Raw genomic sequence first — 8921 nt, forward strand, 5'->3', positions numbered from 1 at the left:
TAGAAGGATAGCTATAAAAGTTCCTGGCACTGAGGTACCCAAGCACAGCATAAATATTAATGGACTTATCCTTCCAACATTGCTGTCAGGCTCTATTGCCCCCATTTTGCAAACAGACGATTGAATTTCAAAGTTACTTGCCCAAGGCAATAAAGGAATTCTGTACTGGTGCCAAAATGGAGCCCACATTTCCTGAGCCTTCATCCAAACTTTCTTTTCTCCTTTGCCCTCTTGCATGAGACATGAGACTCAAAAGCAATTTCTGTTCTTCAGTATTTTTAATTGGCCTGGTTCTAAGTTATTTTCTCACACAAGTGACCATGAAAGATGCCAAAGTGAGGACTTATTTTGCGGTAAGAGGTAGTTCTTTCAAATAAAGGTGCTGGCATTTAATCTGTAGTCTTGCTCTCTCCTTGGCTGTCAGTAAGCACAATCCCTGAAGAAAAAAGGAGTGCTCTCCATTGCACAACCTACAGTGATTGCTCTGGATGATTAAGAAGTGGTATTAATACATTCCATGGATGAACTATCCAATCTTCCTTACCCTGAGGGATAGAAACTAAAATCCTGGGCCTAGCTGAAGAAATCAAGGGAACTGAAGAGCATTCCGGAGAAGAAGTAAAAGCACTGGATTGCATTTATCAGGCCTTTCTTTAGTGCACTGATCAAATATGCAATAATATATCAAATGCCTTGTAAACAGGAAGAAGAAGCAAATCCGACCCAAAGAGACTTAAATAAATGATGTTTCCCATTTGCTTAGGTTTCCATCTCCCACATTTTGCTCTGAATTCTTTGTCTGTCAAAACCTGCCCAGAATTGTTATATCTTAATAAATTCAAGGCCCAAAATTCTGGTTGTCCTATTATACCATAAGTTCAGGTAGATTTGCTCAAAATTTACTCCTGAATTCTGGAAGACTTTTACGTGATCTAGAATAAGACTAAGATTTATTGTTCTAGCTACAATGAAAAACAGGAGCCAGAATAATCTTCAGATTCCCTAGGGTGGCACTGCAACTCTCACACTACTGAGAGGTTTTCAAGAATCTAATATGCAAACTAGCACAATAAGCACATCAACAGGGATCCTTTAAGCTGTACACACACATCTTAATCATATGGTGGGGTGGTATTTAAGCTTGTATGACAAGAACTTAAGACTACGTTTAAAAAGAAAGAATCCAGTGTTCTCATTTTCAGTCAGCATTACGCAAATCAGATGTATTTGAGCACAAAACCAACCTGGAATTGTTTGCACTGTAATTCTTCTAGATACTTCTAGATTCTTCTAGATACCTAATAGGTCTCTCATCTCTTGACCTCATTACCTTCATCACTGGACACTTTAAAAAAAAACAAAACAAACAAACAAAAAAAAAACCCCAACACTTGTGTCTTCCAATGCCATGACTTTTCCATCCCATCTGCATATTAAGTGCAGGAGAACTCTCACTTTACTAACAGCTTCTGGCTAGAGAGATGAATCTGTTGTGAAATGGTAACAAATTATTTAGTATTGATTGTTTGTTTGTTTGTAAATGTTTTTTTCTATTTTTTTCTAAATGTTTCTTGAATATCTCCAGGCATGGTAACTCAATCACCTTCCTGAGCAGCCAGTTCCAGCACCTATTTAGTCTTTCAGAGAAGAAAAGTCCCCTAATATCCAAGTTAACCCCCTCATCCTGACACAATTTAAGGCCGTTCCCTCTAATCCTATTACTAGTTACACAGAAGAGGAGGCCAACCCTCACCTTCCACAGTCTCCGTTCAGGTAGTGGTAGAGTGATAAGTTCTCCCCTGAGCCTCCCCTTCTCCAGACTGAACAATCCCAGTTACCTCAGCCACTTCTCATTAGACTTGTGCTCCAGAACCCTCACCAGTTTTGCTGACCTTCTCTGGACATGCTCCATGTCCTATTTCTTGTAGCTTCAAATCACCCTTAGAGGAAAATAACCATATTTAGAATTAAACTTGATACATCCTTTGAACTCCTATAGAAACTAGAAAGTGTTACTGTACATCAACATTAGGCAGAGTCTGTAGGGCACAATCTACTCCATAATACTTAGTTCATGTGGGGATATTTCTTTGTATACCTATTAATTAAGGTGTCATGAATTAATTAGGCATAATGCCACTAAAAAGCTATGATAAGCAGTGCATCTTACATGCTAATAGTATGGGCGTCACTTACATGAGTGAATCATCCCTATTTCCCAAATCAGCAATTATGCCATGCCCTGTGGGTAAATGCCTTTCATAGAAATTATTCCCAGAACCTATCCAGAGAACATCTGAGACAGCACTGGAAAATCACTAATTTATCTGTCTGCACCTATGTTGGACCACTAAGTCTCACACTTAGGTCTCCACCCCAGGTATGAAGCCCTTCTCCTACCTTTGAATTGTCTTGGGGTTATGGTACTGTCACCGTTCCTGCTCTCCAAGACTGAAACCACTGCTTTTGGTGGTGGCTTTGTATTTACAACCAAAGAGCAGTGCCCTATTCACAGAGTGACCACCTTTTTGTCAAAGACTACCAAGGAAGGGGTGTGGCAAAGTTAGAGAGGTTAAAGTGTCAAGGTCTACTAGATACCTCTGAGAATAAAAATGGTTCCTGTAATCCTACCAGCCAGGCAAGAGAACACATTAAGTTGCACCAGGGGAGGTTCATGTTGGATATTAGGAAAAATTTATTCTCAGAAAGAGTGATAATGCTTTGGAACAGGTTGCCCAGTGAAGTGGTGGGGTCAGCATCCCTGGAAGTGTTCAAGAAATGTGGAGATGTGGCACAGAGGGACACGATTATTGGGCATGGTGGTGGTGAGTTGATCTCTGGACTAGATGATCTTAATGGTCTCTTCTGACAATAATGATTCTATGATTCTGTGATCCTCCTGCTCCAAGCTGTAGGTAACAAATGGGTCACAAGTACTCAGCAATTCTGAAACTGAAGCCAGCTACTGAGATATATGAATGATACTGCCTCAGACCTGGAAGTTTCACCCTGTTTTTTGACAAAGAGATTAGCAAAATGATGGTAAGGTATAAGACTGCCCTTGTTTCAGTTGCTGGGCTGCTTTTATATTGTCCCCAAATCCAGGTGAGGTGACTTCTTTTCCTCAGGGAGAGACTAGTTCCCCTGTTACCTGATACTATGTATCATCTGCATTCTCCAGAGGTTTGGAACAAACTCAGCTCTTCTCTCATTCCAAGGCATCTCTGGGTATCTACAGACCAAGCGTGTACTTGAGGCACTCTAGCAGGTCCATACAGAAAAAAAAACCAGGCATCTCTGCACTATGAGGTACCACAGCAGTTAAGGATTTTGGGGCATCACTTTGAAGAATTTGGGCACAAAAAATCTGTCTCAGCAAGAACCTGAGCAAGTAACTTTTCGGCTTTCATCCAAAGTGATTTTCCTGAAGTTGCACAGGAGAAACTGCAAAAGAAGTCAACGCGAAGCATCTCAAATTGCAGCTAATGCCCCTGTCATTAACCTCCCCTTCCTCGTTTATAGGTAACTTAATCTTAGTGATGGGTTCTGCTCATCTGGGGTCTGCAGTGGTGTAAATTACTACAAGAGGGCCACTCGAGAAGCTGCACTCAGTGCATTTTCACTCTGCTCACTATATATCAAAGCGAAGTGATGGAAGATACAAAGAAGAGCATTATTAGCATTGACCTAACTGCTTTGACTAACAGCTGTCTACAGCAAAGCAATGCAGACTAAGATGTTAAAAGATATGCATATATTACATTCCTCTAAAACCAAACTCAGTGTGGTCTACAGGCATCTCTATTGCTTTCAGTAAAATTTGTATTAGACCTCAACATGGAATGGTTAAGGGCAAAATGAGCTGTCAAGGAAAGGATGTACTTACGAGTGCATTTTGATGAGAAAGGGAGAACAGGCTTTCCAAGGTACAGAGCATTATTTTTACTGGGATGCTTTCTCGTGTTCCCTGTGTGTCTTAATTCCTTTGTTACAAAAACCACAAACACCTTCCGGGCCAGGAAATCCAGTATCTCTGCAAATAATTAGCTTTACAAATAATAGACACAGAAAGCATTGTCACCACTTGGGAAATGCATGTGGCTAAAAGATTTACATGTAGATATTCCTGGCCCAAAAGTGCAACCGTGAAAGAGGCTAACAAAACAGCTAAAGGATAGAATGAAGTAGATGGTTTTATAGACAATATATTTTTCAGTCAAATTTTTGGTTTTGTCATTAAATTAGGATGTTGGCAAGATCAACTGGATCCAGCCAAGTCCACACACAGCAGTAGGTCAGAGCGAGAACCGCAACCACACATCCTGCCTGCTCCATCCATGAATGGTTAGTCAGACTCTCAGCTCTTCTGTAACACTTTTCCACGCCCCACTCAAAACAGTATTCAAAGAAAAGCTAAGGATCATTTTTACAGAAGAAAGAAGCACTAATGCCAAAGAGCAATGCTAGAGTAAAATATAATCTCATATCAGTATTTAGTGGCCTCAGCTCTCTGTGCCTGACTTTTGCTTCATAATAATTAAAAATTATATAAATTATATAAATTATATATAAAAATATTATATGAAAATTAAAAAATTCTAAGATCATAAAGTGAAGGAAAACAAAAATACATTCTAAATAACCCAAACCCAGATTTTACATCTATGATGGCTATTGGTCCTGATAAGCTGAAATTGTTTCAGACCCATTTGGGACATCCTGAGAGAAGAGAACACTCCCTGAGACCAGTGAGAAACTAAGAACATAGAAGCCCTGAAAGGCATCATTAAATCAGGAAGTTCAGAATATGTGCTTATGTTTGTGTGTTTTTTTTCCTATTAAAGCATTTCAATTCTTCAGAACAGAGCACAAAAAAAATGCTGCTTATTTTTTCAATCCTCTAGCTCATAAGGAATACAGAACTTGTACTTCTAATTTGAAATAGGAATGGTTTTTCCTGATCCTCAACTCTAATCCACATCCAAGGCTATGTTATAGCATAAACTATTTATCTAGTGAATAAACTCAGCTACATCTTTTTTTTTTTTTTCCCCCGATAGACTAAGTAAACATGAGGTCACTGCAAGGGTGCAAAAACTGTAATGTAACAATGCAGCGGTGAATGGCTGGAGAAAAAAAATTTGGAAAATAAAGCCGAGAGAGACAGCATTTGGTGCTAGTATGAATTTTCATGTTCAAACAGTACTTCTTGCCAAACACTGAAACTATTTCTATCTCAGGGATGCCTAGTCCACAAAGTCCTAAAAGCAGATAGAATGAAGAAATTCTGCATGTTTTCCCTGTTTTTACTCTCTTTTGCTGCCTGCAATCTCCCTTTTTACTCCTATCCTCTCTGGGCTAGAGGGCCTTTTTGGCTGACCTTGTACAGCTGTTCTGGTGCTCTTCTATTTATGCTGTGTTTTGGAGGAAGCGATTTTCTCTTGTTCTCCATCATTGTCAACAAACAGCAAAGCCCTCCAATGCCGTTTTTGACAGAGTCGACCTAAATGCTTGCATTCAAAGATTAGTCACACACTGCTGAAGTGAAAGAAAGAAAATGTAAACAGCCAGTGCTTTTGCCAAAAGTATGCAAGTGTCTGTGTGGGAAAGGATATGATATAAGAGCCTGTGTAATCATACATTCTTTTATTAAAATAAAACCTTTCACAACAATTCCTAACTTGATTTTTTTTTTTTTTTCAGGTATTACTATTCATTAAACAAAGCTTGCCTGTGCAATTATCAAATATGTAAGACTTGTGATATCAGGTAGATCCCTCTATGGGTGTATTTCACATTGTCATTGTTTAATTATTAACCGACTCCATTGTGTTTTCTTTCGATATGTGTTCTTCGTTTCAGGAATACATCCTGCAATATTAAATGAAAAGATAAGCTCAGCCAAGAATCTAAGGAATCAGATGAAAAGCAGGTTGTGCATGGTTCCTCATCTGTCTCCTCTCAGCTATCCGAAGTTCTTAATGCAGCCAAGACAGAGAAAGGAAAGAAAATCCTCTGTGGAGAGTCACGTTGGGCTTTAAGTCTGAAGATACTCTTTCATGCACTCCTTCTTATCTCAGCCTCAGTGATCTCACCAGAATGAAACAAAAAATGTTGTACCACAAACCTTAAAGAAAAAAACATCTTGGAAATGTTGTTTAGGAGAAAGTTTTCTAATTTATGAAGTTGGATGCAGGCATTTATTTGTCCCAGCACATAGTTCAAGTGACTTCAACATGAAAGATGGAAGGTGTGATGAAGAGAAATGTCAAGGTTTCTTAGTGCTGAAAGAGTTCCTTTTTGACATTGTCGTTGTGATGCAGAAGACTCACATTCAGATCCCCTCTCCGCTCTGTTCAGAGCTTACCTGAATCAAAGACTTTTTATTTCTTGGAAGAGGAGCTGAGAATTTTACCACTCCATCTGAAGTGGTACTTTTTTATGTCTGAGTCACTCAAAGAGTGGCTGGAACCCACAGGTGCCACTCACTTCCAGGTGAGTACTCTTAAGGCAGGTTGTGCTGCTTTCTTGAACATAAAAGTAAATGCACATTACTGTAAATGAATACTTGCAGGTTGATATAAAACAAAAATCCTTCAATAGGAGTGGATAAGGAAGCAGCAGACTTGAATACCTGCAGAACATCAGTGTCTACTCACAGCGAAAGCAGATTTCTAGATTCTGCTTTCCTTGAAGTAAAAGGAAACTGTTAATACCTTAAAGGGTATTAAACCCCTTCAAAATATCTTAAGTGAGGGTTTTTAAGAAAAAAAAATATATAGTTAATTTATGCAAATTTTTATTTCCTTTCCAGAACGATTTTTTTCAGGGATTGATCCTACTTTTGATTTACCAAAGATTAAAAAAAAAGGGTTTCATGTCAACCTAGACTTTTGGGGGAATCTTGACGTGAAGTTTCCTGGGAGAAAACTAAGCCAAGAAAACCCATGAGGAGAATACTTTCCCACACGACTCATGTCCCAGCAATCCATTGTGCAGAGAGGCCCCTGCTATCCAGACAGCTTCCAAAGGACATAGCTGACAAATAGAGTAACTGCAGCTCTGGAGCTGTAAAGGCCTCGAGATGGTTGGGGGATGGCTCCATCCCATTGTTTGGAAACCTTCTAGATGAGGATGCCCAAAGGAACAAACTCTTGCTTAATAGTAGATACGACCTGCACTTACCTAGCTCAAGTTAATATATTTTCTAGACAGGGAAGAAATGCGTCTGAGCAGTTTCAAGCCCACAGACTTGGGCTTGAAACTCATCAGTGAGTTAAAATTCTTTTTCTCAGTAATATTTTCTGTAGACTGTCTTCCTCCTTCCTCAATAAATTCACATAATTCCTCACATACTCAAAGCAGCAATGCACTGAACATTTCCCTCTGTCCATTCTGCCTTATCAAGTTTCAGATTCCTAATTAAATACATACATTCGAAAAGTACAACTTAACCACTGGCAATTGATTCCCTTCAGAACAAAAAAGCCTCCCTCTAGAGCACGTTACATGAAATCACTTGACTCAACAAGCTAAACTAACTTCCTTTTGCCTAGCCCAACCTTTTAGTAGTTGGCAATGTTCCAGTACCTCTGATTAAGGGAAAAGATACTGAAGGGCCAGATTTCTGAAGGTGCTGAGCACCCACAGTACATGCTGATTTAAGCTGAGCTTGCAGATGTGGGGCCCCTTTGCCATCCTGCACAGTGGCATCTCCAAATCACTTTCTCTTGATGTCATGGGTTATCAATTTCACTTGTATTTTTTTAGTTCTTTTTTTTTTTCTTGGCCTCTCAAAGTCAAATTCCACAGAACAGTGATGTTTATCTCTTTCAGAGCTGAGCTGCAGAGCAGTATTTGCATTTGAAACATCAAGTACTTCTACACCCATTTCTATAAACTGAACTACCAAAGGGTTTTTGAGTTTGCACCTGTACTTTCCATAGTCGCTTTGATTCATTCCAGCGAAAAGGAAAAATGCAAATACGAGATTTTTATTTAAAGTGCTGGACTGGGCCTGTGAGTGTGTGGGTTCAGAGCTTGGTCTGCCATTCATCTCTTTTGCAGATCACGCATATGAGCAGTACTACTGTGAATTGGAGATGGTGTGGTTTCCTTCCACCCAAACTTCTGCCCTTTCTCTTGAAGGGCTAAAAGGCCTGCAGGATTACTTTGTAAAGAGTAAGAGGTTCTTAGCTGAGGATTTATAATACTATAAGCAACTGCTTTGTTCAGAATAATATTTAGAGAAATTTAGTGTTCAAAATAGCATGTGTAACCATTGTGGAGATTTGCTGCAGAAACACCAACTCAAAAGCCCTGGCAATGCAGGACAGTCCTGGGCACTCAGTCAGGGTGGTATCATGCATCTCAGACAGACCTCATCTGTTAGGAGAACAAATAACAAATGCAAAAGTGTTAAAAAGAAGGAATCTGGCTACGGAGGGTCTGAGAAAAGAAGTGTCCCTGAATCAATACTGCTTGTTGCTGACTGAATTGACACAGAAACTCTCAGGACTAAGAGAGGAAAAGTCTTTACCATAAACCACAGCTCCATATATTTTATAGAAAGTCCAGGAAAGGATTTAGCTGTTACATCAAAAAAGGAAAAGAAAAAAAAGAATCTGAAAAAACAAATGACGATTCCTTAGAAATCACTGGGAGTGTCTCACTGAAAATCACACGGTCAGAAGGAAACTCTGTATGTTTGTGTCTTCCTGTGCTTCAAAGTCATTTTCTTTCCATTTGACTTCAGAGAACATCATTTTGGCTGGTCCTGTGGCTCTGCAGCAAGACTAGTGATGTGCCTTTCACAGTGACTCTGTGCTCATATACACCTGAAATCTACAAGGGAGCAGAAGGAGAGTGAAATAAAGCTTTACCTCATAATAAAATCAAAACAGAGTTGGTTTTTTTTTTCA

General features: G+C 39.3%; 1 long non-coding RNA gene across 1 annotated transcript in view; it reads left to right on the plus strand.

The window, feature by feature from the left end:
* LOC146544798 (uncharacterized) overlaps positions 1-8916 on the plus strand; it is a 56718-nt gene extending 47802 nt beyond the window's left edge. Inside the window, exons 2-3 of the long non-coding RNA XR_014882694.1 lie at positions 5863-6495; positions 8756-8916. This is a non-coding gene — a long non-coding RNA (uncharacterized LOC146544798). The remainder of the gene's footprint in view (positions 1-5862; positions 6496-8755) is intronic.
* Positions 8917-8921: the final 5 nt, after the last annotated feature.

This window comes from Meleagris gallopavo, chromosome 3, assembly GCF_905368555.1.
Source record: "Meleagris gallopavo chromosome 3, MGAL_WU_HG_1.1, whole genome shotgun sequence".
Lineage (NCBI taxonomy): Eukaryota > Metazoa > Chordata > Aves > Galliformes > Phasianidae > Meleagris > Meleagris gallopavo.